The sequence below is a fragment of the Pan troglodytes genome, chromosome 23 (assembly GCF_028858775.2).
Source record: "Pan troglodytes isolate AG18354 chromosome 23, NHGRI_mPanTro3-v2.0_pri, whole genome shotgun sequence".
In the NCBI taxonomy this organism is placed as follows: Eukaryota; Metazoa; Chordata; class Mammalia; order Primates; family Hominidae; genus Pan; species Pan troglodytes.
The window spans coordinates 57,191,160-57,209,372 of NC_086016.1; the positions used below are offsets into that span (position 1 = coordinate 57,191,160).

Sequence of the window (18,213 nt, forward strand, 5' to 3'; positions counted from 1 at the left end):
TGCTTTAAGAGGGATGGAAGGTGATTCAGATGGATTCGAGATGCCTTGTTGAAGGAGATGACTCTTGAACTGAGCACTGAAGGGAAATGAAAAGTAGTCAGGAAGCCAGAAGTAAGGAATTACTGAGAGAAGACGGAACCAAAGAGAGGTGGGAGGGATCATGTCCTAATTGGAGGGAAGAATCCCCAAAGAGGGCAGAAAGATGGGAGTAGTTAGGGATGAAAGACGTGTGTGATTGGACAGGGAGAAGAGAACTGATGAAACAGGAGAGGAAGGAAGGGGACTCTAGAGAGTGCTGAGGAATTGGAAATGTGTCTGCAGGATGATGGTGACCCAGGTAGTCATGTTAAAGCATGTGACCAATCAAATTTGCTCTAAAGGGCTGTTCTGTCTGAGATGAGGAGAATGGAGAGGGTGAAAGGCTGGAGTCAAAAAAACATGGATGTGCTGAAGAAATATCAGTGAGAGATGATGAAGGCCTAAGCCAAGGCAGTGATTCTCAAAGGGAAGCTGTGTGGGCAGTGTGTCATGATGGTCTGATGTGAGCATACCATAACCAGTTAGGGAAGAGCACGGGCTGCCCAGGGTTCCGACACGATGTTGACACTGCACCCATGTCTAAATATTAGGGTGCTTCAGTTTTATTAGATAGAAAATAGAGAAAAGAAAAGTAGCTTCCCTGTGGAGTTGTCATGAGGATTAAATGAAAACACCTGTGAAGGTTTTGCCATGTAGTAAGAGCTCCATAAATATTAATAGATATTTGTTGTCCATTCTAATAAGAAGACTAGGAAAAACACCAGATAAGACAATTAGAAAATATGTTTGTAATTCACCTTTAGTCTTTTGCCATCTTATAATTACTACATAACTATGATTTGCATTAAAAAGATTCTAATAGAGCCCCTGTGTTAGATGTTGAAAGACCCATTATTTTCCGGTGAGTTGAAGAATAGTGAAAGATAACAATATGACTGATAAAACTAGGGGCAGCTGGTCTCACCCAGAGTGTGAGGGACAAAAACGCAGTCTTTCTCATTTTAGAAAGGGCCAATGAAAAAAAAATATCTATCTATCTATCTATCTATCTATCTATCTATCTATCTGGATCACGGAGTCAACATCTCTTTACCCATGTTTGCCATGATCAAACCTTAAAGAGAATCAGTAGTGGTTTTAAATTGCAAGTGAGGAGGAGAATTTAAAAAAATGAAAAAGGACCAGGAAGGGAAAGGAAAGTGAAATGGAAATTTCTGGTAGAGTCAGAGGCAGCCTAATAGTTCCGATATCTAAGAAAGTGGAGTTCTGGTTCATTTTGTTCTTAGGGCCTTGAACATATAGATTGCAGTTTTTAAATCTATCTATCTATCTATCTATCTATCTATCTATCTATCTATCTACCTATCTAACTAGCTGAGACAGAGTCTCACTTAGTTGCTCAGGCTGGAGTGCAATGGTGTGATCCATGCTCACTGCAAACTCCACCTCCCAGGTTCAAGCAATTCTCCTGCCTTTTCCTCCCAAGTAGCTGGGACTACAGGTGCACACCACCACGCCCAGCTGGTTTTTTGTTTTTGTATTTTTAGTAGAGCCGGAGGTTTCACCGTGTTGACCAGGCTGGATATGTTGATATTATGTAGTTTTTGTGTGTATGTGTGTAATTAAGCCTCGAATTTCCTTCCTGCCTTTTTTTGCTTCGTTTCTACCTTCCTATTCCTACTCTGTTAAGTTTCCATCGAAATAGGCAACTCATGTTAATTATGTTCCACTTTTATCTATGTTCATATAGTCACACACAGATATATATATAGTAGATACATACATATTCAAAATTATATGTGTTTCTGTGATTGTTTGTTTTTTAAGAAATATATTATCTTGTAACTATTGTCCCTATCTTCTTACTAAAGATAGCTTATGGCAGTTGCTCGAAGTCATCAAATACTATCTATTTTTTTTCATTTTTTTATGATAAAGTATTGGTTAAATGTAAAATTCAACCATTTTAGTGTACAGTTCACTGAGTTGTGACATACATACACAATTGTGTAACCATCACAAAAATGAAGATATAAAACAATTCTATTCCTGCCCAACACATTGTTCTGTGCCATTATGTACTCAATAATTCTCCCACCTCCCACCACTGACACCAATGATCTGATTTCTAGCCCTAGTGTATGCTTCTTCCAGAATGTCTTGAAAATGGAATCATATCATATGTAGCGTTTTGATTCTGCCTTCTTTCAATTAGCATAAAGGACTTGAGACTCATCCATGTCGCTGGCTTCAGCCACAATTCCTTCCTTTTTCACTGCTGAATAGTTGGGTCCATTGTGTGGATGAGCCACACTTCATTTATCCACTAACCAGCTGAAGGACACTTAGATTGTTTCCAAATATTGTCAAATATGAGTAAAAACACCATTAAATTTGCATACGTGTTTTCGTCAGGACATAAGTGTTTATTAGGTTTGAGTTCTGTATCCAATGCCTATGTCTGTTTTTGTTTTTTTTTGCACTCTGGTTGGTGAGAGAACTCTACCTTTCCTGACTTTCTGTGACCTTTGGGAAATGTTCCAGCTATTCATTTCAGGTGATTTTACCCCCAGACTCAGGTAGTTTCTCCAATCCATGCACACGATCGGTCCTTACATGGCAATTTAGGGGGGACTGTCTGCAGATCTCGGGAGCTTGCTGTCTTTTCAAAGCTCCAGTACCTGAAAGGGGCAGCTGGCACTCTGTCTTATGAATTCTACCCATGTGGGTCTCCCCAAAGCACCGACTCTATCTGTTTCAACTTGAGGAGACTACCACACTCCTGTGTTTCCCCTCTGCACAGGCACCTGGAAACTCTGTCTAGGCAGTAAGCTGTGGGAATTACAGGACTTAACTCATTTGTTTCCTCTCTCTCAGAGATCACTATCCTGTGATCTATCACTATCTTACATTCCCATTGTCCTATATTTGACAGTCCATGCTAAATATGCTTTTTTTCTAATATTTTTCTTTTGCTCATTTAAGACAGAAGATAAAATCCAGTCTGTGATACTGGATTCATGTTTGTTTATTTAGCTAAATTTATTTGATTTGGATATACCATAATGTATCTAGCTATTCCCCTATCCAGTGACATCAATATCATGACGATGTTTCAAATTTATTCTTGTACACATTTCCTCCTGTAGGATACTTTCGATTTTATGCAATAGATAATAACTAGGAGTGAGACTTCTATATTTTTTAAGCAAGATATGTATTTATATTTTCAATAAACATTTATAGATTCATTTACCCTAAAACTTTAGTACTCCAATTTTTAGTGACAAAATGGGACTACTTTTTCCTATTTTCCTACCAGCAAGAGGCATTATAATTCTCTATAAAAATTTCCAATTAATGGGTGTACAATGATTTCTCATATGTAATATTTATTTGCATTTCACTGAAAAATATGTTTTTCAAATGTTTCCAGTGTCTCAATTTATTTGTGTTCTTTAATTTAACTAAGTAATATTTTACAGCTTTCAGGGTAGAGATTTTGAAAATCTTTTGCTAATATTTTCCTAGGTTTTTGTGTTACTTTTAAAGAACTTCTGATTTTGATTATTGCTGACGTATAGAAATGCATTTTTATAGAAAATATTGACCTTGTATCCAGTGGCCTTGCTAATTTTATTTATCATAGCTAGGAACTTATACATATATATTTTATTTTCTAGGATCACTATTATTTTGTCTGCAAATAATGGCAATTTTATTTCCTTTTTTCTAAATATTAACAGTTCTATCTTCCTTTTGTTGTTTTATGTACTGGACAGAATTTCTAGAATGTGTTGAATAGAACTGGTGGTAGCTGCTAGACTTGTCTTATTTCTCTCTCAGAGGAAAAGTTGTCAATAGTTGAACCTTAAGTGCCATGCTTACTGAAAAATTGTATTCTTTATCAGATAAAAATGTTCCCTTCTATTCAAGAGTGTGCTTTTTAAAAAAAATTAAGAAATTGAATGTATGTTAAAAGTTTTCAGTATTTTTCAGCATCTATTATGATATGATTGTCAGATTATCTTTTTTGTCTGTAAGGTAAATTGATTTTTAAAATATTAAACCCCTCTTGCACTCCTGAACCAAACCTAACTGGAGTAATTTTATTTATTATTCATTTCTTTATTCTATATGGTAATGCTTGTTTATAACTTTTGCATTTGTGAAAGTTATAGAGACTGGCCTCTAACGTTCTTAAGACATGTAAGGTGTTACTTCTAGGCCAGTGCATTAACAAGGTACCTGTTTTGCAGAAGGTGAGGTCGAGCCAGATGTGAACACTTTAACCCAGGGAGACTATTCACTCTGTCCTTTAATTTTTATATTGTGCTGGTCACATAGCCACTCTGGGGTATGTGGGTGTGAAAGAGTTTTACAATAAACAATTCTGATTACCAGAAGTAAACTCCTTGCCATGACCAGGAATAAAACTGGTAAATTCCACATTTCTCTAACTTGGCTCATTGTTTAGAGCAGGCTGATAGAAAGATAAATCAAGGGACGTGTTCCTAGAAGTCCGTGGGCCTGTGGTCAGAGTTTAGACTCTCTATACCCCTTACCTGCACATATTAATTTTAACTCAATATTGTCAACTTTCTAAATATTTGGTTAAAATTATCATAGGATAGCATTTAGCTTCCAAATCAATGGTCAGTAACTTCATATTTTAATTCTATTATCTTTCCATCTAGAAACATGTTATCTCTTTTCACCTAACCAGAGAGTTTGCAGTCTTTCACAAAGTTTATAATGTTCTCCATATGAATCGTGTCCCTTTTCTGTTAAATTTATTCCTACATTAAAAAAATTAATTTTGCTATCAGGAGTTGGACATTTCTTGCTGTTTATGTATCTGGAAACTTACTGCTAAGATAAGATAAGTAATTGTGTAATATATCTGTTTCCATTTAGCTTACCAAATTTTCTAAATGATACTATAATTATAAAAAATGGAATACTTTGGCTTTCTATTTTTACAATTGTATTATTGGTAAAACATGGGAAATTTACTTCTCTTTTTCTATAATGTCTACTAGATATTTTATTTCCTTGACTTCTACACTCACCAGACCTTTAAGATAATATTAGTCTAAGATTATAAATATTGCCTAATATTATCTCTAATTGATAGTTGTGACAGAAATATGTCATTTCCCATTTTAATTAATATTGTTATATCATTTGCCATTTAGAATGCTATTTATTTTGAGGTTGTTCACTAGTCTTTATTTAATTATTTCCTTTTATTTTATTAAGATTTGTGACTTGAAATTGTTCACTGGTTTTTCATAGTCTTTTCAACATTTAGATAGGATTCTATGACTTGACACTTTCATTTGTTGTTGTAACTGAATATGGAGACTGAGCTCCTAAATTAAACCAAACCTACATTCTTGGAAGGCTCAGATTAATCAAGACACACTATTTTTGGATAACAATTTCAAATTTATTCGACATCATTTTAATTAGAATATTTGTTCCTATGCTCACAAGTGAGATTGCTCTCTAGAGTTTTAAATTTTGTCCTATTTTCATCCATTTTATTAAAAATTAAAGATATTCTGGCAACCTAATATGAATCAGGGAGCTCTCCATATTTTTCTAAGATCTGAGGTTTCTCGAATAATGTTGCAAATATTTGTTTTTTAAAAATTAAATAGGGAGCCAGATGCAGTGGCTCATGCCTGAAATCCCAGCACTTTAAAGGCCCAAGGCAGGAGGATTGCTTGAGGCCAGGAGTTTGAGACTCTGCCCCTACAAAAAAATTTAAAATGTATTTGGTAGTGTGCTCCTGTACACCCAGTGGGAGGCTGAAGCTGGAGGATTGTTTGAACCCAGGAGTTCCAGGCAGCAGTGAGCCACAATCATGCTACTGCACTCTAGCCTAAGTGACAGAGCCAGACCCTGTCTCAGGAAAAAAAAAAAGAAAAGAAAATTAAATTTAACTCAGATGTGGGACCATACATTTCTCTCTAGATTTTCTTTTCATTACTTTTTCAGTTACTTTTGTTGTCTAAACGATTTATTCAGGCCTTTTGCTTCATTTAGATTTTGGCGTCTTAATGTGTACATGTTCTCACCTTCATTAACCAGCTTGTTTGAAATTGTGTATATTCTTTTGAATGACTGGAGGAGTAAGGTCTTTGAATATTGGTTCATTTGTTTTTAGAATTTTGATCATCTTTTTAAAAATATTCATTTGAATTTTACCTAAACCTGAGCATTTTTAGGTGGAAGAATTTTTCAAAATCAACTTTTCCCATTCTTTTCCTTTTTAGGTGAAGCATAGAGAATTTAATGAACTTGCTCGCATGCACTGTTTCCATTACCTGTAATTTGGAATTTGGGGACAGTAAACTTTATCTTTCCAAGTAGGTTTTGAGATTTAAAAACAATATAAACTGGGTTCTATTTTTCCCGCTCAAAGATGACACTGCTGACTCACATCCTTGGTTGTTTGGTTAAACATGTGATGGAGTCTATAAAATAATACATTCTAATTCTAAATCCTTTCCTTTGTGTGCAGTCGGCATTGACTTGTATCTAGGAAAATCACTCTCTGAATACGGTATTTTCCAATGAAAATAGTTGGTTTTCCAAATTGCCTATCACTGTGATTATCAAAGGGCAGTATCAGATCTTGACATTGTTGGGTATAGCCTTCCTTGTAAGTCTTCAATATTCAATGAAATTACCCCAGACAGCAGCTCTGAACCTGTGATCTTTTAAGCTGCTGAGAGATGTTATCCCCTGCACATTTGCCATGCGCACATCCGTCGTAGTTAAAATCTAAAAGTGGTGATTTTGTTAATGTTCAGATTAGATCTTTAATTAAGCTTTGATCCCCTCTAGCACAGACAACAATGTCAAACACGTAAGACCCGGGAGAAACTAAAATTCATTCCATAAGCTCATATCCTTCGGTACATTGTGAGGAAACTAAAAAATAAAGCTCTTGTGGGTATTTCATAAGGGCGTGTTGAATATCTAATTGTCAGCTTAGAAGCTTCATTTAATTTGATGTCAAACTCTATGACATAAATGAAGCCAACAGAAATGTTTGTTTAGGTGATTTGGATCAAGACCTTGTTTTAATTGATTAAATGTTATTTTAGGTATTTAATGTTATACCGGTATAAATGCTATTTGTTTTCTACAAACCATAATAGTAAATATGTCAAAAATGTACTTTTCTTTATCTAATTGATAGTTTAGCATGTGCAAGGATAAGATTGTGGAGCAAAGAACAGCTAAGTGTGTAAGAGAACTTGCATCCGTATGACTTTCCCTTTGTTTTTGCAGGATCGTTTATTTATTTGGAGGCACAGCGCTCCCCCGGGGTGGCCAAGCTTGGAAGTCCTGTTCTTACAAAATTGCTCACTGCCTCTACCCCATGTCAGGTAATCAACTGTTCTGAATTTCCACTGGCCATTCTGTGGTTGTAAATCGCTGAGCTTGGGTTACTCTGCTAGTAAATGCCCGCCATGTTTTACTAGCACTTTAATAATGAATTAAGAGATTTACATGCGCTATTTCAACACAAAATGCTATGTCCTTCTAGAAGACCATTTGTAACACATAACTGGCACCATTCTTTTGAGGGCTATTAAAGCTTTCTGTTATTTTATATTCTTTTCACACAGTCATTTCAATAATCTAAAGCTGTGGATACGTGTTGCCAAAATTTTTGGCCAACAATGTACATTGAGAAAAATAAAGTCAGTTAAATAAGTGTTTGTTGAAAGAAAGACAAATGGAAATGATTATATTTACTGAAATTTGAGTTTTTTAAATGAGTCCTCTGGTGCCAGGCAAACACAAACTAAGGAGTGAAATACCCATTTTATTTCAGCAGCATATTAGAGAGGATGGACTAGTTAGACTTGGTTCAAGTCTCTTTTGCCACTTTCTAACTGTGGCTCAGACAAATTGTATATTCCTTTTGAGACTCAGTGTCTACACCAGAAACATACATGATTGTATGGATTAAATGTCAGCGTTTACATTGGAAGCATACACGATTATATGGAATAATGTCAAGGATTAAAATGTGATTAAATAAAGCACCTGGCAAAATATTTGGTACATAGTAGGTAAACAATGTTTGTACCAAACATTGGTATATATGTACCAAATATAATGTTAATTCAGTAAACATAATTCCTTTGCTTTCCATAAAAGTAACACCTAAATCAGAGGTCTGTATTCAGCTTGTCTTATTTTCAGTCCTTTTGAGAGCTCCAACATGCCTCTCAGCCCTTAGGATTTCAGCTAATTTTTTCGTCTTTACTTATCAGAAAATAATGAAGAGATCAATAGTGCCACACAGTAAATTCATTGCCTGTAAGTGTAGTGTTAGAGCAGTTTACTTGGGCATTCCTGGTGATAAATGACATATTATTCCGAGGTATAAACCTAATTATACTTTCAGTTTGGTATAAGTCTAAGTGGGAGTGCCCTGAGTTCTTTTTTTTTTTTTTTGTAATAAAAATTTTATTTATTTATTTATTTATTTATTTTTTATTTTTTATTATACTTTAAGTTTTAGGGTACATGTGCACATTGTGCAGGTTAGTTACATATGTATACATGTGCCATGCTGGTGCGCTGCGCCCACTAACTCGTCATCTAGCATTAGGTATATCTCCCAATGCTATCCCTCCCCCCTCCCCCCTCCCTGAGTTCTTAATAGTGGTGTCCATAGATACTTTCTTTTAAAGTCCTAAAGATACTTTCTTTTCCTTTCTTTTGTGTTTTTTTCTTCCCATTTCTTTGTGAGAATAAGAATTAAAGCAAATGCCTGGTCTCCATTTCCATTTTATCCAAATGCCTTTTACCCATTCCCACCTCTTTATTTTAATTAAATCCTATAAGATAGACAGAAAAAGAGAAAGATAGATATAGAGTGTTTTTTTTTTTTGAGGGGAAACTCCAGAAGCACTTCTTCTTTGAAAGTACAAGCTAACTTAGATTTAATTCAAGGTCATACATTAAAGTGATGAGATCACAAATGTTAGATATATAGAAAAATTGAATGTAAAGGAATATGATGTGTTAATTCTGCCTGCTTTACAGAAATTTGAAGATATTAAGAGTGTATTAGAAATTCCTATGACTCACCTAGAGTCACTGAGAAATCATATGCATGTATATGATTTTAAAATGTAATCTACCTTTCCCATCATTGTATGCTTCCCGATAGCCATTGATTTGTGGTCACTGGGATTGAGTTTCAGTTTATCATTGGTTCCACTTGAGGACACTTAATTTTTGCTTAAATTGGTAACTTAGTTGGGGTTGGGTTGTTATTTAGGTGGGGTCTCAGTGAAAATGCTGTCATGGACATTTTGGGTGCTTGGTAGTTTATCTCAAAACCAAGGCTTTGATCTCTAAAGGCTATGGATACTGACTTAATGGTTTGCCTTGGTTTTTGAAAAACTGAGACTGTTTCAAGTTGCCACTGCAGACTGCCAGAATAGATATTTGTTTTTCACGCTTTCCTCTATGTGCTTGAATTTTAGGAGTCTTTGAGTTAGCCGGAAGGATATTTGAGTTACTTTGTAATGCTTTCCAGTTTAGGAAGTAGGAGTAGACTGTAGGAGAATTTTATTGATAGTCTGAGATACACATAGCTAAGGTTCTCAGGATTTTTCTAAGACTATAATATGAATTTTTAAAATAAGTTTGTGGCAATATGTGATATTTTCTTTTTCTTTCTTTCTTCTTTTTTTTTTTTTTTCCTGAGACAGAGTCTCACTCTGTCGCCCAGGCTGGAGTGCAGTGGCGCAATCTGGGCTCACTGCAAGCTCCTGCCGCAGCCTCCTGAGTAGCTGGGACTACAGGTGCCCACCACCACTCCTGGCTAATTTTTTGTATTTTTAGGAGAGTCGGGGTTTCACCATGTTAGCCAGGATGGTCTCGATCTCCTGACCTCGTGATTCACCCGCCTTGGCCTCCCAAAGTGCTGGGATTACAGGCGTGAGCCACCGCACCCGGTCGATATTTTCTTACATAAAAGTTACAGAATAAGCAAACAAAACAAATTCTTACCTTCTTGGGTAACTGGAAAATCTAGCCAATCCTCTGAATTGGAACGTATTAATAATAATGCTTTCATGGAACCAATGTTCTTCATTATAAGGTAGTAGAGTCAAGCAGTGAGATAACCAGTGTGGGGTACTTTGATATGATTAAAGCCTTCATTTTCTGAAATTATATGGTTTTTTTTTTTCCTACATAATCCTAGCAGACTAATACAGTTAAGAATTTTTTCTTTTTTTGAAAGGAATTTAAAGCAACTTGAGCTTTCTCGTGAGTTGCCATTTCTAACAGCATGATTTTAGGGCCATTTTGCATGGATTACCTTGTACTTTATATGTGGCCAACACATGCCATCAGCATGGACAATTGTTCTTGCAGCTAATCATTGTTCAAGATGCGGACTTTAATTTATGCTTCAAAAGTCCTTTCAGCCACTAGTGGAAAATTGGCATTTTTCCTTGAAATACAAGATAGGACAAACAGAACACGAGGGAGCCCAAAGCTATTCTATCTTACTGCTGTTGAAATGCTGTTACTGTTTACAATTAACTAGGAAATGTAAAGTATGAAGGGGATTAATGTGGGTACTAATATTTTCTGAGTTTTCATATTTGAGTTACTGTGTAAGTAACATAATCTCTTACTTTTAGGACTTCACAATTAAATACAGGAAGATGGATAATATGAAGCTTTTGCTTTCAAAGTTAGTTTGTATGTTCATCTATTGATCTTTCTTTTGTTTTTAATTCTCCAACTTGTTTTGCAAGTACATTAATATTCCTTCAGTAAAAGATAATTCATAGATTGTTTTACAAATATGAATGAGAAAGTCAGGACAAAGGTAGTTGAAACCAGAGATAGGTTGGATCCCAAAGTAAAGTTTATGAGGGCCAGCCTACATATTTGAGTCTGCCAATGCAGAGAGGGCCACATGTGGTTCAGATTCAAGGAAGTAAAGAGAAATAAACAAAACTGAAAATAGTTCTTCTGAGACTTCTCCCGAGTGCTTGCTATATTACCAAAGTAAACATTATACCTACGATTCAACACATATATATTGCTTATCTACTGTGTGTTGATCACAGTCCTCGATGCAGGGAATATAGTGACAACAACCTAAACACATGCTTGCTCTAACAAAGTGTTGTTTAGTGGGGGATACTGACCGCAATTCAGTGTAAAATGCTGCAAACTACAAGAGGGTGAGTCCAGTATAATAATAACACTCTACAAATCTCTCTCAAAGAGTTTTAAAAGGCCATGTCTTACAATGTCCCCAAAGTAGGACAATGAACTGGAGTCAAAGAACAATTTAGAAAAAAAGTAATTTTGGATCATGTCCTGCAATGGTGCAGTTGTGCTCTATTCCCTGGTCATTGTGTTTAATCCAAAGATCAATGTTAGAATAGCTGATGGATTCTAGAGGAAGCAACAGTCTACAGAGGAAAGGGCGAGCAGGTGCTCTCTCCAATCTGTATATCAAAGCACATAAAGATTAATCATTTAAACGGGAAAAACAGATTCTGTTTTATTGAAGATTCTAAACCTCAACATAAGCTTGTTCAGGAAAAGAATGCCCAGGAAAAAGCATAACTGACTAGGAGCCATAAAAATCACTATGGTAATGGTGAGGGATGTGTGTGTGTGTCTGTGTGTTTATGTATGTGATGAATGATCCCCTCTTTCAATATATACTTATTCCCAGCTGAATTTTGAGGAGCTATAGATATCTTAGCTTGTTTTTTTTTCTTTTCTCCCATTTATTTATTTTGCTTTTTTGGCTATTCTTGTCCTTCTGTATCTTCGTATTCTAGATCTTATAAAGGTGCAGCAAGAGTGGCAATAAGCAGACTGAGGAAGGCATAAAGGGTCTGATGTGAAGCAGAGAAGGCAGAGGTGGCTGAGGGTTTGGAGTAAAATCGAGAATGGCCATGAAGATCTGACCACGGAGCTCTGAGATTGAGAAGGAATTAGAACAAAGTCCATAGGGAAGTTGAGAAAATTGGCAGAAAATTTGAAGAGGAGGGTTTCAACAGGAGATGATCAAAATTAAAAAAAAAGAAAGAAAGAAAACAGAAAAATAAGGAAGAATTCATTTTGAACCTCTGAATCATGATCTTGGGTGTCCCAGACTGAAGTATCAGAGAGCCCAAGGTCCCAGAGGCACTGTACAGACACGAGAGCCAATGGAACTAAGACTATCACCCCCTCTCCAGCTTAGGTACTCATCCATATGCAGTAACTGGTGTAAATCACCAGATGTTCTTTCCTTTGGTAGTAAAATATATGATTTAATGTATACATATATATTTTTTAAAAATAGAAATAATTTAAAATCATAAGGATACAATTAAAAATGAAATAATTGGAGCTTCCATTTTTATCTTCAATATTCAGAAAGAACTGTTTGTTGGAAACTTTTTTAACCACATGAAATTCTCTTGAATGCAGTGATTCAAAGTCTTGAATAGTCATACTATATATAAAATCTGCCTTAGTGGAGACCCAATAAAAATAAAAGCAAGCCCTTTTTATTAACATTTTACTTAACTTGTTTTGAATGAAGCAGGCATGCATCAAGAACATTTCCTTTAAAAATGATCAAGTAGTAAATAAAATTTGAATGTTTGGTGTAATTTTCACTTACATGCTTTGCAGACCTGTTTCATGCAACATTCTGGGATGATGGACAATGTTCCCTATGATAAGTATAGTAGCTACTAGCTACATAGAGCTATTGGGCATTTAAAACAACTGAGAGGCCGGGCGCAGTGGCTCTGGCCTGTAATCCCAGCACTTTGGGAGGCTGAGGCAGGCGGATCACAAGGTCAGGAGATCGAGATCATCCTGGCCAACATGGTAAAACCCCATCGCTACTAAAAATACAAAAATTAGCTGGGTGTGGTGGCACATGCCTGTAGTCCCAGCTACTCTGGAGGCTGAGGCAGGAGAATCACTTGAACCCAGGAAGTGGAGGCTGCAGTGAGCCGTGATCACGCCACTGCACTCCAGCCTGGGCAACAGAGTGAAACTCTGTCTCAAGAACAACAACAACAACAACAAAAACAAAACCATAACTGAGAAAATGAATTTTTCACTTTGTTTAATTTTAATTAATTTAAATTTAACAGCCACACTATTTTCACAATTTTGTAGTTATGCTCATTATAATTAAATGTTCATTTTCTTTTGCCACTCTTCCTCCAAAAGACTCAAAGGTCCCTAAGGACCTGTAATGCCTTATACATTTTTTTGACATAGAATAGATTATCTTTCTTCCTCTCTTTCCTCTCTCTCTCTCTCTACTTTCTCTATATATATTTCTGAATGTTTATAAGCATTTACTGACAGTCTTCTCATTTCTTTCTTCTTTTTTTAAATGCAATTAACTGAATACTTAGAAAATACAAATTACTATAATAAGTTCTGTGAGGAATTTATGACACGTTTCATGATTTGGAGTTTAAGGTTTAGTGTTCTGCTACTGGCATGTACCAGGTTGAGAGGCACAGAGTTTCCATACTTGGTTACTACTTATGTGAAGTCACAGCTTGTATCAATAACTTAAAATTGATCATTAGAGAAATTCAAATCAAAACCACAATGAGATATCATCTCACACCAGTCAGAATGGCCATTATTAAAATGTCAAAAAATAACATGCCGGCAAGGTTGTGGAGAAAAAAGTATGCTTATACACTGTTGATAGGAGTGTAGATTAGTTCAACCATTGCAGAAAGCAGTATGGCAACTCCGCAAAGAGCTAAAAGCAGAGCTACTATTCCACCCAGCAATCCCATTACTGGGTACATATACCTACAGTACTAGAAATTTTTCTACTGTAGGTCAGGTGCAGTGGCTCACGCCTGTAATCCCAGTACTTTGGGCAGCTGAGGTGGGTGGAGTGCTTGAGTCCAGGAGTTTAAGACCAGTCTGGGTAACATGGTGAAACCCTCATCTCTACTAAAAATTAAAAAAAAAATTAGCTGGATGTGGTGGTGCAAGCCTGTAGTCCCAATTACTGAGAAGGCTGAAGTGGGAGAATTACCTGAGCTCAGGAGTTTGAGGCTGCAGTGAGCCGTGATCATGCCACTGCACTCCAGCCTGAACAATTGGAGTGAAACCCTGTCTAAAAAAAAAAAAAAGACATCATTCTATCATAAAGATACATTCACATGTATGTGAATGGTCATTGCAGCGCTATTTACAATAGCAAGGATATGGAATCAACCTAGATGCCCATCAATGACAGATTGGATAAAGAAAGAGTGGTACATATGTACTGCGGAATATGCAGCCATAAAAAAAGAACAAGATCATGTCTTTTGTGGGAACATGGATGGAGCTGGAGGCCATTATCCTTAGCAAACTAACACAGGAAAAGGAAACCAAATACCGCATGTTCTCACTTACAAGTTGGGAACTAAATAATAAAAACAATGAACACAAAGAAGGAAACAACAGACACGGGGGTCTACTTTAGGGGGGAGGGTGGAGGAGGGAGAGGAGCAGAAGAGATAACTATTGGGTACAATGCTTAGTACCTGGGTGACGAAATAATCTGTACAAGTCCCCGTGACACGTGTTTGCCTATGTAACAAATCTTCACATGTACCCCGAACCTAAAATAAAAGTAAAAAGGGAAAACAATGAATTAAAAAAATTTGTGGGCTGTATCAATAACTTTTGTTCAGTGATTTCACCCTCAAAAATTCAAAAGATAATGGAACATTCCTTGGTATTTAATGACTTAAGAATTTAAGTCTGCATAATGCAAATTCTATAAAAAAAGTAAATTAAATATAAGTTCTGAGCTCTTATCCCATTGACTATGGATCCCGTTGGCATTTATACTTAATACACTATTAAAATAACTTCACACTGGTGATGTACTGAGTGACAGTTTGACAGCTCAAAATTCTGATGGGACATGCACATCTCTTGTACAACTAGGTTTAAAGCTCTGTTTTGCATATTTACAAGCTTGGGACATAGTGAAACTTACAGCAGGGATCTAAAATGTAATCGCAGTTGAGAAACAGGAATCCTCTCTTTCCATGGAATTTAATTAAACATTTCCATTATTTTTGTTTCTAACTCACCTGTCAAGGTGTGAATTAAGGTAAGCACAGTAATAAAATCTGAAATGAAATAAACAATCAGAATTTTTAAATCAGGTGGTCACAATTAAGTAGACATTGATAAAAATGTGTACCAAATAGACGCTTGGTGTTTTAAAATGAGCAATTTTTTTAAAAAAGCATTTAAAACATTTTTTTTGGTCAACATTCATCACTGGAATTGGGTCCCAACAGTGAAATACATGGCTTGCCTATATATACACTAGTATCTGTCCATGTATCAGTATAAAAGCACAATGATGAATGGGAAAACATTTTTAAAAAAGAATTTAAAATATAATGAACCTGAAAAAATGTCACTGAATCTAAAGAGAAGTATTCCACTTTTGTGGGACCTCATCTTTAAATGTTGGGTTTTTCTTTAAAACATACAGCCTTAGGACCTGTTATATGATAATGAGAAGAAGCAAAAAAATTTGACTGCAGCGTACCTGAACTTGTTTTAATGGAGGTTTTGTGGGCATATTTTACAGAATGAATCATCCAGACAACATTGAGGGAATTAATTTTTGCCTCACACAGCTCCAGGTACTTAGAAAGTGGTCAGTAAATTTTGGTTGAATCAATAACAGTACGCAATTTCATGTTAGGGCTACTGCTATCAGCACCTGGCATAATCCTCTCTATTCTCTTCACTATGTAGTTAAGCCATCAAACCTTTAGATTGTGTCATTATTGATGGTGAATAGGAAGTGAAATGATTAAGCCTCCCTACCCTCAAAGAATGTTGTCTTACTTGGCTCAATTATTGATGAACAGTATCCTGTGAGCTTCCCCGTTATTTGTTAATGCTACCACAGAGACTAAATTGATGTAAAGTATTAATTACAGTTTTTAAAATTAACCTAAGAAAATAATTTTTAAGGAAAGTTTTTCTTGTTTGAAACATCAAGTTTGTATAGTAATACTTGATTTTGTAACGTTGAGTCTCAACATGTACCTCTCATATTTGTAAGAAGCCAGAGAGAAGGATTCTGGAAACTTCCATGGAAACAGTGGTACTTCCCATGACTGGGTTACACATCTGGGGGAAAGGAGAATTGGGAAGATTATATTTAACACAGAAGTTGTTTGGAATATATATATATATACATATATATATATATTTTGTTGTTGTTGTTGTTGTTTGTTGTTGTTGTTTTGTTTTGTTTTGTTTTTTGAGATGGAGTCTCGCTCTTGTTGCCCAGGCTGGAGTGCAATGGCGTGATCTCAGCTCACTGCAGCCTCCCCGCCTTCTGGGTTCAAGCGATTCTTCTACCTCAGCCTTCCGAATAGCTGGGATTACACGCATGCACTACCACACCCGGCTAATTTTTTTGTATTATTAGTAGAGATGGTGTTTCATGCCTGTAATCCCAGCACTTTGGGAGGCCGAGGCAGGCAGATCACCTGAGGTCAGGAATATTTCAAATTATAGGAAAAACTACCAGAGACAGGTCAATGGAATATGTATATCATTGAAAACATGTTTTCAACATGTGCAGTTTTGGTATCATTTGTCTCAACATTCAAATCTCTCAGTTTTTACAAGAACGTCTCTAGATGGAAACTTGCAAAAGCAAGGCAAAATAATCAGATTCTCCGAATCTCAGTGGAGCCACGCAAAAATTGATCTCATTGCAGAAGCAGGAGAATCTACTCTACCTTTTCAGGTAAGCACATACGAAATTAATACAACTCAACAGAAGACACTTATTTAATGCTAATCCTTTCAGATAACAATATAACACACATAGCTCATACCTTTTCAGGTGAGCACATATGAAATTAATACAATGCAACAGAAGACACTTATTTAATGCTAATCCTTTCAGATAACAAAATAACACACGCAGCTCATGAATTTATTCAACATTAATGAAGCAAACACATTCAGAGATCAAACACATGATCTGTGATGAGTAGAGAGGTTGTTTTGACTATGCACTTAAGACATGTGTAGAATAGTAGCAAAAATGGAGATAAGAAATGAATAAGATGGCAGAGAGAAGAGTAACTTAAAATCATTTCTAAGTGAAGACATTGGATTATATGATGTAGTGAAAAAAAGTCTGACGTGGGCTGTAATATTTTAATCCTATTGCCTCACTTTCTGCTGCCTGGTAACATTGAGAATGTTATCCACCTTTGGGAACTGGAGGACATTATACAAAGTGAAATAAGCCAGGCACAGAAGGACAAATATGGCAGATTCTCACTCATGTGTGGGAACTAAAAAGTTGATCTCATGGAGGTAGAGAGGAGAATGGTGGTTACTAGAGGCTGAGAAATGTGGGGAGGAGGAGGTTAGGAAGGGAGGTTTGTTAATGGTTAAAAAATGTAGTTAGTTAGATAGAAGGAATAAGCTGTAGTGTTTGATAGCACAGTAGGGCAATTATAACAAGTTATTGTGTATTTCAAAATATTTAGGGGATAAGATTTGGAGCGTTCCCAACACAAAGAAATGAGAAGTGTGTGAGGAGATGGTATCCCAATTACCTTTATTTGATAGTGACACATTATATGCATGTATCAAAATATCACATTTACCCCATAAATATGTACAACTACTATGTATTAATAAAACATAATAATAAAAGAAGGCAATTGTATCTTGTCAAATGGGTGTTCTAATTTCTACCTTCCTGTATATAAGTCTTCTGGATGACATTTGAAAAGAGCTATTTTGGAAACTAGATTGGATGGAGTGGAATATGGTGGAAAGCACACTGTTTTGGAGTCAGTGGTCTGAGTTTTAGTCTCTGCTCTGCTCATTGGTTGCTAAGTGACTGTGTAAATATTGTCTTTGTGCATCAAATTTCCTAATGTGTGAAAACCAGTGATGATAAAAGCAATACTCCAGGGGAGTCTGAATATTAAAGATAATATAGCTAAAATGGCAGCCATGAACATGGGCTCTGGAAACTTGGGTTCAAGTTAAAGGGTTGGGGGTGGTGGCTCATGCCTGTAATCCCAGCGCTTTGGGAGGCTGAGGCGGGTGGATCAC

General features: G+C 36.0%; 1 protein-coding gene across 1 annotated transcript in view; it reads left to right on the forward strand.

Annotated features, from left to right (window-relative positions):
- The window catches only part of LOC129138470 (MAM and LDL-receptor class A domain-containing protein 1-like), a 533,920-nt gene that overhangs the window by 507,769 nt on the left and 7,938 nt on the right, over nt 1-18,213 (forward strand). Inside the window, exons 8-9 of the mRNA XM_063807692.1 lie at nt 7,348-7,445; nt 16,749-16,879. The gene's annotated coding sequence lies outside the window, so the exon portion shown is untranslated. The remainder of the gene's footprint in view (nt 1-7,347; nt 7,446-16,748; nt 16,880-18,213) is intronic.